Genomic DNA, 14,847 nt, shown 5'->3' on the forward strand with positions numbered 1-14,847 from the left:
CGTGCTGGGCCCTTGACAACGGCAACCTTGTCCCCCGGGTGCCGGTTTCCTGGGCCCGGCGGTGCTCTCTCCACGCAGGGAGAGGGATCCCTGAGCTTTCTGGCAAGGCCAGAAACTGGTGATCATATCACACCTGAGCCGGGGGTGTCTGTGTCCCTGTGGGGTGGGTTCTGGTCCTTGCGGCCAGGTGCTGGGCCTCGCCAAACTTCCAACTGTGGCCGAGCCTGGTCGGGCCATATCTACAACAACCCTTGTGGGCCCCCTTCTCCTTGGGGTGCCCCCTTCCTGGGTGTTGGCGGCTGTCTTGCACCTTTCTGGACCAACCGTGGGCCTGGTGGATGGCTGCCTGGAGCGCGGAGTGGGTCTCCCTTGGGCGGTCCTGGCTCGTACCTGGGGTTGGGGCGGGGGGATGCCCAGAACCCCGGGGTGGTGATGAGGTGCTTGTCTGGGGCTGTGGGCACCCTTCTCAGGTGGGGCCCTCCTAAAGCTGCGGGGGGGCTGCTCTCCTGGTTGGGCTGGGGTGGCACTCTCTTTCCCCCATGCCTCCCTGCTCTCTGGCTCTGGGGGCCTCGTGGCGGTTCTGCTGGCCCTGGCCGGGGTGGCGGACGTGATCACCGGGGGGCGGTTGTTCTCCGCCTGCTGCCGCGTGGCGTTGGGGGCTTCTGGCTGCCGCGGCTGCTGCGGCGGGGGTCTTGGTGTGGGGATTGCTGGTCACTCCCCCTCCTTCTTTTCACATTCCATCATCCATTTAAGAAGAACATAAACACTCAACTGAGCACAGGTGTTAGCTCACCGTTGCACTAATAGTTTGCGTGATTGAATGAAATATCTCACACTTGTTGGCTTGAAGGCATAAGTATGCATGTGTGAACACTATCTGTATTGTGTACATGTTGACATGTGGACATTTTTGCAGCTAACAGGTGTGTTTATAACATTTGAGTGTGTATGAGGACAGGCCCGCCCCTTTGAGATTTGTATTACATCTGAACCTTACCGTAATGATAAACATCCAGTAGCTTGTTGCTTTATGCTGCTTCATGGTTTTACCCCCCTCCCCCCTCCTATGATCACCCTCCTATCCCCCTCTCTCTAACATCCCTCTCTCTTCTTCCCTCCTTTGCTTTTCCGTCCGGTCCAACACATAAGATTTTCAAAAACGATTAAAATGAATAAAGTGTGGCCTCGATTACAAAACGGGTTTATTCAGACATACCTCTGGTTTGTCAGAAGATTTATAACCCCTGTTGTTAAAGTAAAATATGTCCAACACAAGAGGCATTCAGCTCTCATCTGTCTGCCCAGCTGTTGGCCAGGAAAAGTAAAAAATAAATAAATAAATAAACAAAATGTAGTATTTTATGCCAGATTAGCATTTCACCTTATTCTAAATGGTAACACTGAAAGTTTTTCTTTCCCCTCCACAAACATCACAATATTGCCTTCCCACAGGCAGATATATCAAGTAGGTGGTCCATCTCCAGTAGGTGAAGTTCATAGTAATATTTTGATGGAATGACATCACGCTACAAACGCTCAATTCTAAGAGCACATAAATTAAGCCATGAAATGGAAAAAGTTTAGGTCTGCATATCGGAAAGATTTGTAACCATGCCTTGAAAGTATGCCATGGACCTCTGTTGCTTTTTTGAATGCTGTAAAAGCTGTGGATGCAAAGTTATTGGTGGTGGCCTTCAAAAACGTCACCTACATAACCATAAGAAAATTATGATCAATTAAATTAAATGTAAAGCAGCAAACAGTGCACAGCTATGTTAAATCTTTCTGGAGTAGCCATTGACTGCACCAAAAAGGAGAATATTGTACCCGCCGGTATTAAGGAAAGCATTTTAATGGTAACATAAATAATTAAAATGACTAATCATTTCACTACCCCCCCCCCCCCCCCCCAAAAAAAAAAAAAAAAAACCCACACAAGCATACAGACCTTATCAACTTATTTAGTGTCCACATGGCACAGTGAAAGGGGTCCTCCGACTGAAGAGGTTCTACGCACAACACGGCCAAGTCTAGTCTGGCAAGAATTCCAAGCGACTCCACACGATGCATTGATGCTGCGAGTCTTCTAGACTGCAGATTGATAAGTGTTGACCTCAGCCTTCTTTTCACCATCTGATAGCCTACTGTTGGAATTTCAGTTTTTATTTGCCGGATGGAATCATCCAACTCTTCATCTGTAAGATTACTATAAGCCTGGTTGACAGACCAAATTCTGTCATTAGTTGATAAACAGTTCTGTTTGAAATCCCCTGTAATTTTGCTATGCTTTTCACCAGAAAATTTAATGCAAGAAGTTCAACCAGTCTCTCCTTTTCCACCACATACATGGGGCGCCCCCTTGCTCCACTTACAGTTTCAACTCTGGTCATTGCCACATTGTCATGATCAATGTGGTCCATCACCAGTCTGAGGAACTCTAGTAAAGCTTGGACAATCTCTGGTTGGATATTTACATGTCTGGACAAGGCTTCCCAGAGGTACAGTTCTTGCCTGCAAGTGAACAGCAAAAAGTTCAAGTCCAGGGGTTGTGAAAGTCCAGATTCTAATTTACTGATCAGTCATGAAATAATATCTTGTCTGAGAATGTCCTATTGACAAAAAAACAAAATGAAAATCAACACTGTAAATTCATGATAATTAAAAGAAGTTCATGGCAAAGCTGGCATACTAATAGTAAATTAAACCAAAGTCTTCTTTCTCTTTTGGCTTTTCCCATCAGGGGTCGCCACAGCGAACAAGTTGCATGGTAAACTTGGCAATGTTTTATGCTGGATGCCCTTCCTGACGCAACCTTCTCAAAGCAACCGGGCTTGGTACTGGCACAGAAGTAGAGTAGGGAACAGGGAGCAGCCTGGATTTGAACCCTGGTTTCACGGACGGAAGGCACCGCAAACCAGTACGAGCTAAACCAGCCCCTTAGTAAATTAAACCAAAGTAACCAATAAAATTAAAAACTTCTCACTCAAGTGGATTTAAAGACTTACTTGCTCTGCCATATCACAAGATCAGTTGTTCAGTGATTATGGTATTTGAGCTGGATTAAAAGAAAAAGCAGTTAGGATTGAGGAGTTGAGGAAACTTCATCTCAGATCCTTTTTAGATGCTTCTTTCAAAAAACCCCACAAAACGAAAGTCCCGCCCCACTGCCTCGCCGGATTTGACATGCAAATGCAAAATCAGATCAACCAGAAAGATTACTCAGCACAGTTTTCAGACCTTTCAGCGGCCTGAAGGCAGTGTTGCCGCCAATGAGTGGAGGTGAACATGAGTCTGTGCTCTGATCAGTTTATAGTTAGATCATGCCTCTCCAGCCAAAGCAAACCGAGGATGACAGAATATCGAAGGGACTTGATGGCGAAAAGGTAGAGAGACTCTTGATGGTGATCAGATGAGACGACTGTAAAGGGTAAAGGGATATAGTGAGAATGAGCAATGAAATTCCCTGTTGGGGTTTAAATAGTTATCATTTGCTTACACGCTATTATCAACATAATATGATTGTGGTTTAGTTATGTCTTTCAGTAAGAAAACACTGACGTGAAAAGAACTGTTTACACAAGATATGATGTTCCTGGTCTGCCTGATTGAATGACCCACGTTCATGTCATCAACTTTCAGCTTTAAATAAAAAAAGGCTCCATGCACTGGGAAGACAGATCTCCTCTGTAACAGTGTGCGCTGTGACAGACGGGATTCTCCTTCTGCAGAAGTCTAACAAAAATTCTCATTTTGTGTGTGGTTCTTCTCTTTGTTAAGGAAAAGTCATAACCCTGATATCTTGGTGTTTTGACCCGGTTCTCAACATACCCACTGGTGGTGGGCTATGGACGACGCACTGAAGCTTTGCGCATGCCAGTTTAGGCCATCCGGCAGAAAGCCCTGGAAGGGTAAATTCCTCCCTGGGCCAGCGTCATAGGAAACAACGAACAATAAGGACCTAGTGGGTACAATCACAGTTTTTAAAGTAGCGGAAAAGGTTTCTGGCTATGGGTAACCAATCCCAGCATGCAAAAGTGTAAAAGCGCTGAAAAAGGAAGGAGAGGTATTTCAGAGACCCTCTCGGGATTACTACTCCTGTAAAAGGCAGTACAGGTGGGAGGGAACAAAAAATAAATAAATAAAAAAAGCATACAATTACAATAATATGTAATATACATATGTATACATTTGTATACATTAGCCACTGGGCATTGCTGTTATGTGCTGTCTCTTTCTCCCATATACTTTTCCAGTACTGTTCAGTTTCCAGCCTTGGTGGGTCTGCTCCACCATATATATATATATATATATATATATATATATATATATATATATATATATATATATATATATATATATGTATGTATATATATATATATATATATATATATATATATGTATATATATATATATATATATATATATATATATGTATATATATATATATATATATATATATATATATATATGTATGTATATATATATATATATATATATATATATATATATGTATGTATATATATATATATATATATATATATATATATATATATATATATATATATATATATATATATATATATATATATATATGTATGTATGTATGTATATATATATATATATATGTATGTATGTATATATATATATATATATATGTATGTATATATATATATATATATATATATATATGTATGTATGTATATATATGTATGTATATATATATATATATATATATGTGTGTGTATGTATATATATATATATATATATATATATATATATATATATATATATATATATATATATATATATATATATATATATATATATATATATATATATATATATATATATATATATATATATATATATACATATATATATGTATATATGGTGGAGCAGACCCACCAAGGCTGGAAACTGAACAGTACTGGAAAAGTATATGGGAGAAAGAGACAGCACATAACAGCAATGCCCAGTGGCTGGTCTCTCTGAGAAAAGAACATAGCAACCTCCCTGAACAGAATCCAGTAACCATCACAGTGGCTGACATCCAAGAAAGAGTCTCAGGTATGAAGAACTGGACAGCACCGGGCCCTGACATGATACATGCCTACTGGCTAAAGAAGCTTACCGCACTCCACGAGCGCCTGGCAGCACAAATGAACCAGCTGCTTAGGGATGGGACTCACCCCGAATGGCTAACGGAAGGGCGAACGATCCTGATCCAGAAGGATCCCTCAAAGGGTGCAATCCCATCCAACTACCGGCCAATAACCTGTCTGTCCACTACATGGAAGCTCATGTCAGGCATCATTGCAACCAAGATAAACAGGCACATGGATCAATTCATGAGTAACACACAGAAGGGCATTGGTAGAGACTCCAGAGGAGCCAAACACCAACTCCTGGTCGACAGAACAGTCGCCCAAGACTGCAAGTCACGACACACCAACCTATGCACAGCCTGGATTGATTACAAGAAGGCCTATGACTCAATGCCACACACATGGATCACTGAATGCTTGGAGCTGTACAACATCAACAGGACTCTAAGAGCCTTCATAGGAAACTCGGTGAAGCTGTGGAAAACCACCCTTGAAGCCAATGGGAAGCCACTTGCACAAGTGTCCATCAAATGTGGGATATACCAAGGTGATGCTCTGTCCCCACTGCTGTTCTGCATAGGTCTGAACCCCTCAGCCAAATAATCAACAAGACTGGCTATGGATACCGACTCAGAAATGGGGCCAACATCAGTCACCTCCTCTACATGGATGACATCAAGCTATATGCTAAGAGCGAGCGTGACATTGACTCCCTGATCCACACCACCAGGATCTACAGTACTGACATTGGGATGTCATTCGGGCTCGAGAAATGCAGCCCGATGGTGACTAAGAGAGGCAAGGTAGTCCACACAGGAGGGGTCTCACTCCCAGAAGGAACAATCACAGACATCGAGGACAGTTACAAGTACCTTGGAATTCCCCAGGCAAATGGCAACCTGGAGCAGGCAACAAGGAAAGCTGCAACAGCTAAATACCTCCAACGAGTAAGGCAAGTCCTGAGAAGCCAGCTCAATGGCAAAAATAAGACCCGGGCAATAAACAGCTACGCACTGCCAGTTATCAGATACCCTGCAGGAATAATAAGATGGCCAAAGGAAGAGATACAGACCACGGATGTTAAAACACGAAAGCTCCTCACCATGCACGGAGGGTTCCATCCCAAATCCAGCACACTGAGACTGTATGCTAGCCGCAAGGAAGGTGGCCGAGGACTAGTGAGTGTAGAAACCACTATCCAGGATGAAACATCCAAGATGCATGAGTACATCAAGCTCAAGGCCCCAAATGACAGTGTGCTCAGTGAATGTCTCAGGCAATGGAGAGCAGAGGACACAGTGCTGGAGGACAGATCCTCATGGGAGGACAAACCCCTGCATGGGATGTACCACCGGACCATAACTGAAGTGGCTGATATCAAGAAGTCCTACCAATGGCTAGAAAGGGCTGGCCTACAAGACAGTACTGAAGCACTCATCCTGGCAGCTCAGGAACAAGCCCTGAGCACCAGAGCGATAGAGGCTCAGATCTACCACACCAGACAAGACCCAAGGTGTAGGCTGTGCAAAGAGGCCCCTGACACAATCCAGCACATAACTGCAGGATGTAAGATGCTGGCAGGTAAAGCATACATGGAGCGCCACAATCAAGTGGCTGGAATAATATCCAGGAACATGTGCGCAGAATATGAACTGGAAACCTCAAGGTCAAAATGGGAAACACCTCCGAAGGTGGTAGAGAATGAGAGGGCAAAGATCCTGTGGGATTTCCAGATCCAGACTGATAGGATGGTAATGGCAAACCAACCAGACATTGTAGTGGTGGATAAAGAACAGAGGAAAGCCGTTGTGGTGGATGTGGCAGTGCCAAGCGATGGAAACATCAGGAAGAAGGAACATGAGAAACTGGAGAAATACCAGGGACTCAGAGAAGAACTGGAGAAAGCCTGGAAAGTGAAGGTGACAGTGGTGCCTGTGGTAATTGGAGCACTCGGGGCATTAACCCCCAAGCTGGAGGAGTGGCTACAACAGATACCTGGAAAGACCTCAGACCTCTCAGTCCAGAAAAGCGCAGTGCTCCGGTGGATAGATACGCGGCGACAGTGGCTCATGTGGTTGAGCGGGTCGTCCAATGACCGAAGGGTTGGCGGTTCGATCCCCGCTCCCACCAGCCAAAAATGTCATTGTGTCCTTGGGCAAGACACTTCACCCTCCTTGCCTCCAGTGTGGCTCCAATGGTGTGTGAATGTGCATGAATGGTCCCGGTGATGGTCAGAGGGGCCGTAGGCACGAAATGTCAGCCACGCCTCTGTCAGTCTATCCCAGGGCACCTGTGGCTACAACCGTAGCTTACTGTCATCAAGTATGAATGAGGAGTGAATGAATAATGGACACAATGTAAGCGCTTTGAGTGTTTTGAAAAGCGCAGATAAATCCAATCCATTATTATTATTATAGATGAATGTGTATTCATGTATGTATGTGTATATATATATATATATATATATATATATATATATATATATATACATGTATAAATATAAACGCCCCTCTCATCCTCCGCGGGTGGTTTCTCCTCCAAGCTCGGGTCCTCCAACAGGTACCAGAGGCCTGGGAGCTTGAGGGTCCTGCGCAGTATCTTAGCTGTGCCTAGCACTGCGCTTTTCTGGACTGAGAGGTCTGAGGTCTTTCCAGGTATCTGTTGTAGCCACTCCTCCAGCTTGGGGGTTACTGCCCCGAGTGCTCCAATTACCACAGGAACCACTGTCACCTTCACTTTCCAGGGTTTCTCCAGTTCTTCTCTGAGTCCCTGGTATTTCTCCAGTTTCTCATGTTCCTTCTTCTTGATGTTTCCATCGCTTGGCACTGCCACATCCACCACAACGGCTTTCCTCTGTTCTTTATCCACCACTACAATGTCTGGTTGGCTTGCCATTACCATTCTATCAGTCTGGATCTGGAAGTCCCACAGGATCTTTGCCCTCTCATTCTCTACCACCTTCGGAGGTGTTTCCCATTTTGACCTTGGGGTTTCCAGTTCATATTCTGCACACATGTTCCTGTATATTATTCCAGCCACTTGATTGTGGCGCTCCATGTATGCTTTACCTGCCAGCATCTTACATCCTGCAGTTATGTGCTGGATTGTTATATATATATATATATATATATATATATATATATATATATATATATATATATATATATATATATATATATGTATATATATATATATGTGTATATATATATATGTATATATACACATATATCGGTGACTGGGTGTTTGTGAAGGCCATGAAAAGGAAGTGTTGCTCCTGCCCATGGTGGGAAGGCCCATACAAAGTCCTGCTAACTACTCCAACAGCTGTAAAAATTGCTGAAAGGATGTCTTGGATCCAACTGTCACAATGCAAGTAGCAGTCTCTGGGGGATGCTAATTCCAATTACTAGGCAGGGAAGACTGACTACAAAGAGAAGCAGCTGTATAGAAGCTGTTTGTCTCAATGTCAGTGAAGCAGGGCGATCCACCTAGTTTTAGGGAAGAAAGCACACCGGGTCTCTTTTGCAATACACTGATCCTAGACACCGTTAAAGGACTTGAGGAGGTGATGTGCTAGTAACCGCTCCCTCCCGAAGATAGGTACATTTCCACTATGGCATCTCCAACTGGGCTAAGAAACAGCTTCTTTTGTCTACTGTTCCTGCTATTCCTGACAGGAGTCATCACATGGATTTGGTTCTTTTGGAATCCTTATCCACCTACAAGAAGAACAACCAACGAGGAAAGACTAAACATCTCTCGACAATGGCTGAGTATTGATGAACATGATGATTTGCATGGTCCAGAACCGAATATAACTCACCTGTGTATGACAAATTCTTGATACAAGTATGTTGTGTAACTGACTAAGGAAATAAATAGATCTGATTGCTATGTTTGTTCTGTAATTCCAGCATCATCCCTAAACCCAAATTTAAAAGCTCAGCAAATTTTCTGAGTGCAAAAGCGACTGTGTTATTGAATATAGTACTAAAGGGTATAATAATGGATTGGATTTATCTGCCCTTTTGCAGATGCTCAAAGTGCTTACAATGTGTCCATTATTATTTCACTCCTCATTGGTGATGTTAAGCTACTGTTGTAGCCAGCTGCCCTGGGGCAGACTGACAGAGGCGTGGCTGCCAGTTGGCGCCTACGATAAACTGCATTCCCCTGACCATCACCAGGACATTCATACATTCATACACATTCACAAGGAGGGTGAAGTGTCTTGCCTAAGGACACAACGAAGGTTGTGTCCTTGGGCAAGACAACGAAGGTTGTGTCCTTGGGGATTGAGCCTCTGACCCTTCAATCATTGGACGACCTGCTCAACCGCCTGAGCCACTGCTGCCACAACGATTAGTACTACAAAATCATTAGCTCCCTATGCTAGCGTGGAACCAAGAACTGTGTTTCCACATTGCGTAACAAACAATGGCACAGAGTTTTAGGAACACTGCTGACGAAGATGTGTCATAGACCTCCTTATGCCCTTCACAGTCCAGATAATCAATGACAGAGTCTCCCATGGTTTTTCGGTTCCCTATCCCAGAGTAGGTTGTGTTGGATCTGCTTCAGATTTAATTCCAGGAAACAATGGTACTTGTGTGGTTGACCAAATGTTTTGGTTATACGGGGAGGCCCTCTACCTCAGTCTGCCTGGAGAATTGGGCGGGATTGGTGCTCCTGGAAATGTCACAGACCACACTTTCATAGTTTTGCAGTCCATGAGCCTCACTTGCACCACCACGTAACCTTATTGATGTCAATCCACATGATTCTATTTGGGGATCAGATGTTCCTGAAGACCACAAAGACCGGAATACGGGAGAAAAGGTAACCATGGCATTGTTTCCCTGTCTGGGAACTGCTAAAAACACTAAAAATCTTAGCATTTAAAGGCTATCATGAAGAAATTTCAACCATGAGACTTATGGTTCTACAGAACAGATTGGTTTTAGACTGGTTCATTATATGACACCCCTAAGGAACTCTTTAACTTCGTCTGTCTGCTTGAAAATGTAATATCCTACCTCTATTTTCAATAAAAGGTACAGAGAGAAGGGCAGTCCTTAGAGAGAAAGGAGGGCGCTGGGAGTCCGCTATCACACTTGTCTCTTCTCCCTTGTATACAAGAAACTTACTTGTTGTTGTGGTTTGTGATTTCTTATTGTGTTTTTCTTTATTGTCTAGAAACATTTATCTGACACTTTCCTAGCAACGGAAAAACCAGGAGAAGGTAGCACCAACCTAGCCCGCTGGTCATGGGACCTGGATGAAAAGACAACTCACCTCAACGTTACCGCCCACGATCATTCCTACAGTACCAATCTCTAGTGGTACTGTAGGAATTGCTCGGGGTCTCCGTTGAATTTGTCCAATTTGTGCCATTCTCGGAACCCGGTGCGTGTGCGAGCGTTGATCCAAGCGCGCCGCCTCCAGCAGCTGATAAGGACTAAGTGACCGGAGGAGTCGTGTCAGATGTGTCGCTGTTGATTTGCAGAAACAAAGAAGCAAACCCCGCCGGATTTGTCAAGCTAGGAACTCCTGCTGCTGGAGCCATGTTTAGCAAAGTATTCTGTCACAAGAACAGGCAGACGACTGGACCTTAATGCAGCAGGTTTATTAGCTCAGCTAAAGGTCCACAAAACTAAATCAGGGTCAGGCAGGCAGGGGTCAATAACAGGCATAATATCATCAGAGGAGAGACAGGATGGTCAAAATCCAGGTGAGGGTCGGGGCAGGCGGCAGGCAAACAGAGTCAGAAAGAGGGAAGATCAGGTCCAGATACAACGCTCGGTAATGAAAGCAGAGTGGCACAAACATTACTTTGCACTGAGCTCAGCTCAGTGCAGTGTGTAACCCTTGTGCTATCCTAGGCACTTTAACATTGGGAGTTGGGTCATCTAGACCCACTAGACAGTGCGCTGAACCTTTTTTCTTCAATGATTTGTGAACCTCACTGGTGTCCATGGATTACATGAAATCTTTCCACCTTTATCCACCTTTGTCATGGTAGGGAGAACACGTCAATGTAAGGGTTGGGTCATCTAAGATAGCACAAGGGTTAAGTATGCTGTGGTTGGTTGAGTAAATAAGAGTCAGGTGTGCTGCATCAAGTAAAGTGTGGTTAGAATTCTGGAGATGGTTCTCACTGGCGACCAGAGGGAGAGACAGAGTTCTGACTTCTGACACTAATTACTGTAGGAACATTTACGATAACTACTGAAAACGACTGTTTTTCACTTTAGGATAGAAAAACTGTAAAATAAAATATAGTAAAATATCTGTCTAGTGTATTTTATTTTACTGTAATCATCTTTCTCTTTCAGCTTTTCCCATCAGGGGTCACCACAGCGAATCATCCTTTTCCACCTCACTCTATCATGAACATCTTCTACCCTAACATTAGCCAACTTCATGTCCTCTGTTAAGACATCTATATATCTCCTCTTTGGCCGTCCTCTTGCCCTCCTGCCAGGCAGCTCCATCTCCAACATCCTTCTACCAATATATCCACTATCCCTCCTCTGAACATGTCCAAACCATCTCAGTCTGGCTTCTCTGACTTTGTCGCTGACACAGGCAACATGAGCCGTCCCTCTGATGTACTCGTTCCTTATCCTGTCTAACCTGGTCACTCCTAAGGAGAACCTCAACATCTTCATCTCCGCTACCTCCATATCAGCCTCTTGTCTCTGTCTCACTGCTACCGTCTCTAACCCATAGAGCAGAGCTGGTCTCACCACTGTCTTGTACACCTTTCCTTTGAGTCTTGCTGACACTCTTCTGTCACACAACACTCCTGACACTTTCTTCCAACCGCTCCAACCTGCCTGCACTCGCCTCTTCACCTCTTTTCCCTACTCCCCATCACACTGAACTGTTGACCCCAAGTACTTAAACTCCTGCACCTTCTCCACCTCAGCCCCCTGTAACCTAACGCTTCTACCTTGATCCCTCTCGTTCAGACACATGTATTCTGTCTTACTACGACTGACCTTCATTTTATTTTACTGTAATAAAGTTGTAAAATGCTTTTACAATAATTAGTTAATTGATTACAGCAATACTGCAACTATTTTACAGTGCAACCCTGGTCCATAGTGCACACTGTCCTGCGTGTTTTCCATGTTGCCCTGCTTATGTACACCGGATTCAGCTCATCATCAGGCTCTGCAGGAGCCTGACAATAGCAGTCATCAGAGCCAGGTGTGTTTGAGCAGGGTTGGATTAAAATAATGTAGGACAGTGTTCCCCGAGGACCAGGGTTGGGAACACTGAGTTGGAAAGTAATAAGCTGGCAACAATTTTAGGAGAAATACACAGTAGCTCGTGTTATACAGTAGTATATGCCTTTAAGAAATTAAGCAAATATAGTACATAACAGACTTCCACTTAAAGGGCCTATACCATGCTATTCTTAAGCCTTTTATAGTAACCCATATCCATGTATATGATAACCTATTACCTTTGGCACACAAAATAACGTTTTTTTAATGAAAGATTATTCACCTGAGTTCTTTTATGGAAGTAATGCAACTTGATCACTGAGGCACCGCTTTTCTCTTTTTGTTCTTGTTCTTGTTTCTCTTCATTTCATGACGTCAACTAAGGGCCAGCCTATGCAGCGTGTGTGCGAAAACAAACATTTAAACTTTTGCAAAAATGGATGTGCATAGTGTGCATATACAAGGAAAGCGTTTTTTAGCCGATCACCTCTAATGAAAGTGGGTGTTTGTGTTAGCCTGGAGGCGGAGCTGGCAGTGCAGAATCTTCCTGGAAGGGGCTATTCTCACTGGTCTATGTCAGCTTTGGAGAACCCGCTCATTTTCGTTAGTTGGGGGGGACTGGTGCTCAGAGAGCAGTTATTCAGAGGAACACTCAGAAACGCGTGAATGGATCAAAATACTGCTAAGAGGTTTCTTTTTGTGAAAATGAACATTACAATACACTTAAAGGCTCAAAAAATGCTTTTTAAATGTTATAGGTCAAGGGCTGCGTATTCCTGGTCCTTGAGATCTATCACCCTGCCTGTTCTCCAATCCCTGCTAGCTGCTGATTAGCTCAATCAGATGTATCCACATACCAATTGAATGAACACACTTGGTCCAGGTAATAACCAGCAATTTCCCACACCCGTTTTAGGTGCATTCAAGGCTGTCCTGCATTTACCAGAGAGGGTAAAAATGAAAAAACAAGAATAAAATCAGGGGACCTTTTTGTTATTGCCTCAATGAAAATAAGCAAAATATTATTAAGTTCAGGAGGACTGAGCAGGCTGGCTCCCCATCCCACGGCGAATTTCTGTCTGGCTGCCAGCTCGCCTCCCGGGAGCCAGCATAGTGATTGGGATTGCTCCATCAGACTGTCCAGTGCCGGGTCAGGTTCTGTTATGCAATCTGTTTCAGATGGTTTAGACGGGTACCAAATTGCAGTGTACCGCTGAAATTGTGCTGCTGCCAGACCTTTGCGCCACACCGGTTGATCTGATCGCGCCCCTGGACCTCATTTCGCATCTGTACCATTGACTTAACAATAAAACTGGCTGCCTCTGCCGCGACAATCACGTTATGTGAGAACGCATCTTAACCCTAACCCATAATCCTAAATTGAACCATTTCTCTGGGTCAGTGCGGCTAAGATAAAAGTTCAGCACTGGCCGCAGATATTTGGAAAATGACGCGTGAATTGACAATTTCTTTCTGGCATTTCATTTTATTTGCTATGTAAGTTAATTCATCAATCTGCATGCGTTAGCATCAAATCAATTTTGAGCCACAGCAGTGCTGCTGCAATGTCGCTTAAATTACAATGTCATTCAAAGCAATTTTTCATGGTCTTATCAAAGTTCTTTTTGCTGTGTAATTTTATTAAACAGCAAGGTCTGGTTCTCACATATGTTTGGTCGCACCACAGATTGTTCCAAAAGTGACGATTTGGAACCAGAAAAATGTCACTTTTCACCATTTCTTCTATTGTTATTGTTAAACACCACTTAGAGGAGATTTTTTGAAACAGATGCTTCAGATAAACATGAAAGGACTTTTATAGACATCTAGGTTGTGGGATTTTGGTTAGAAACTTACATCATAATAATCATATTTGAATGTTTTTAGAAAAAAAAATATGTCACAGATGTGTATTTCATAGTAGAATGCTGGGTTTTTCAACTGTCACCTGTACCACACCAGTGAGGAAACTAGGGTCAATATGGATTTAAGGGTCATAATCAAGGGCACTTCAGCACATGGAAGGTTTGGTGCACCAAACTGCAGATCTTCCATTAGAGGAAAACCATTCTGCTATGTTTGCTGCTGGAAATAAAATCGTGCACAGCAATATTTTGCATACACTCTTATTAGTGAAGGTTAAATTGTAATATCATCAAAGGCCTGCAGACAAGTCATTTACCTCACTGTATAATGAGATAATTAACCACTTAAGCAGGCTTGAATGTTATTTAAAAGGTGCGAGTGATTTTTTTTTTTTGGATTGTGTGTAGTAGTGTATTGTAGTAGTGCAGTGTAGTGCAGTATAATAACACTTTGCACATAGTTTTTGGCCGTAACACGAGTAGATATGTCGGCATATTCATTGTATTTTTCCTAAAAAATGAAGTGACATAAATCAATGAATGTTTTAGGAAAACTTTGCCTGTAGTGGCAACAAACCTAATTGATTTGTGATAATACCAGGACACCTTTATCGCAAATTACAAGACAAAGGAAGTTAAAGT

The sequence above is a fragment of the Oryzias latipes genome, chromosome 5 (assembly GCF_053564925.1).
Source record: "Oryzias latipes strain Hd-rR chromosome 5, Olatipes_Hd-rR_3.1".
NCBI classification, from domain to species: domain Eukaryota; kingdom Metazoa; phylum Chordata; class Actinopteri; order Beloniformes; family Adrianichthyidae; genus Oryzias; species Oryzias latipes.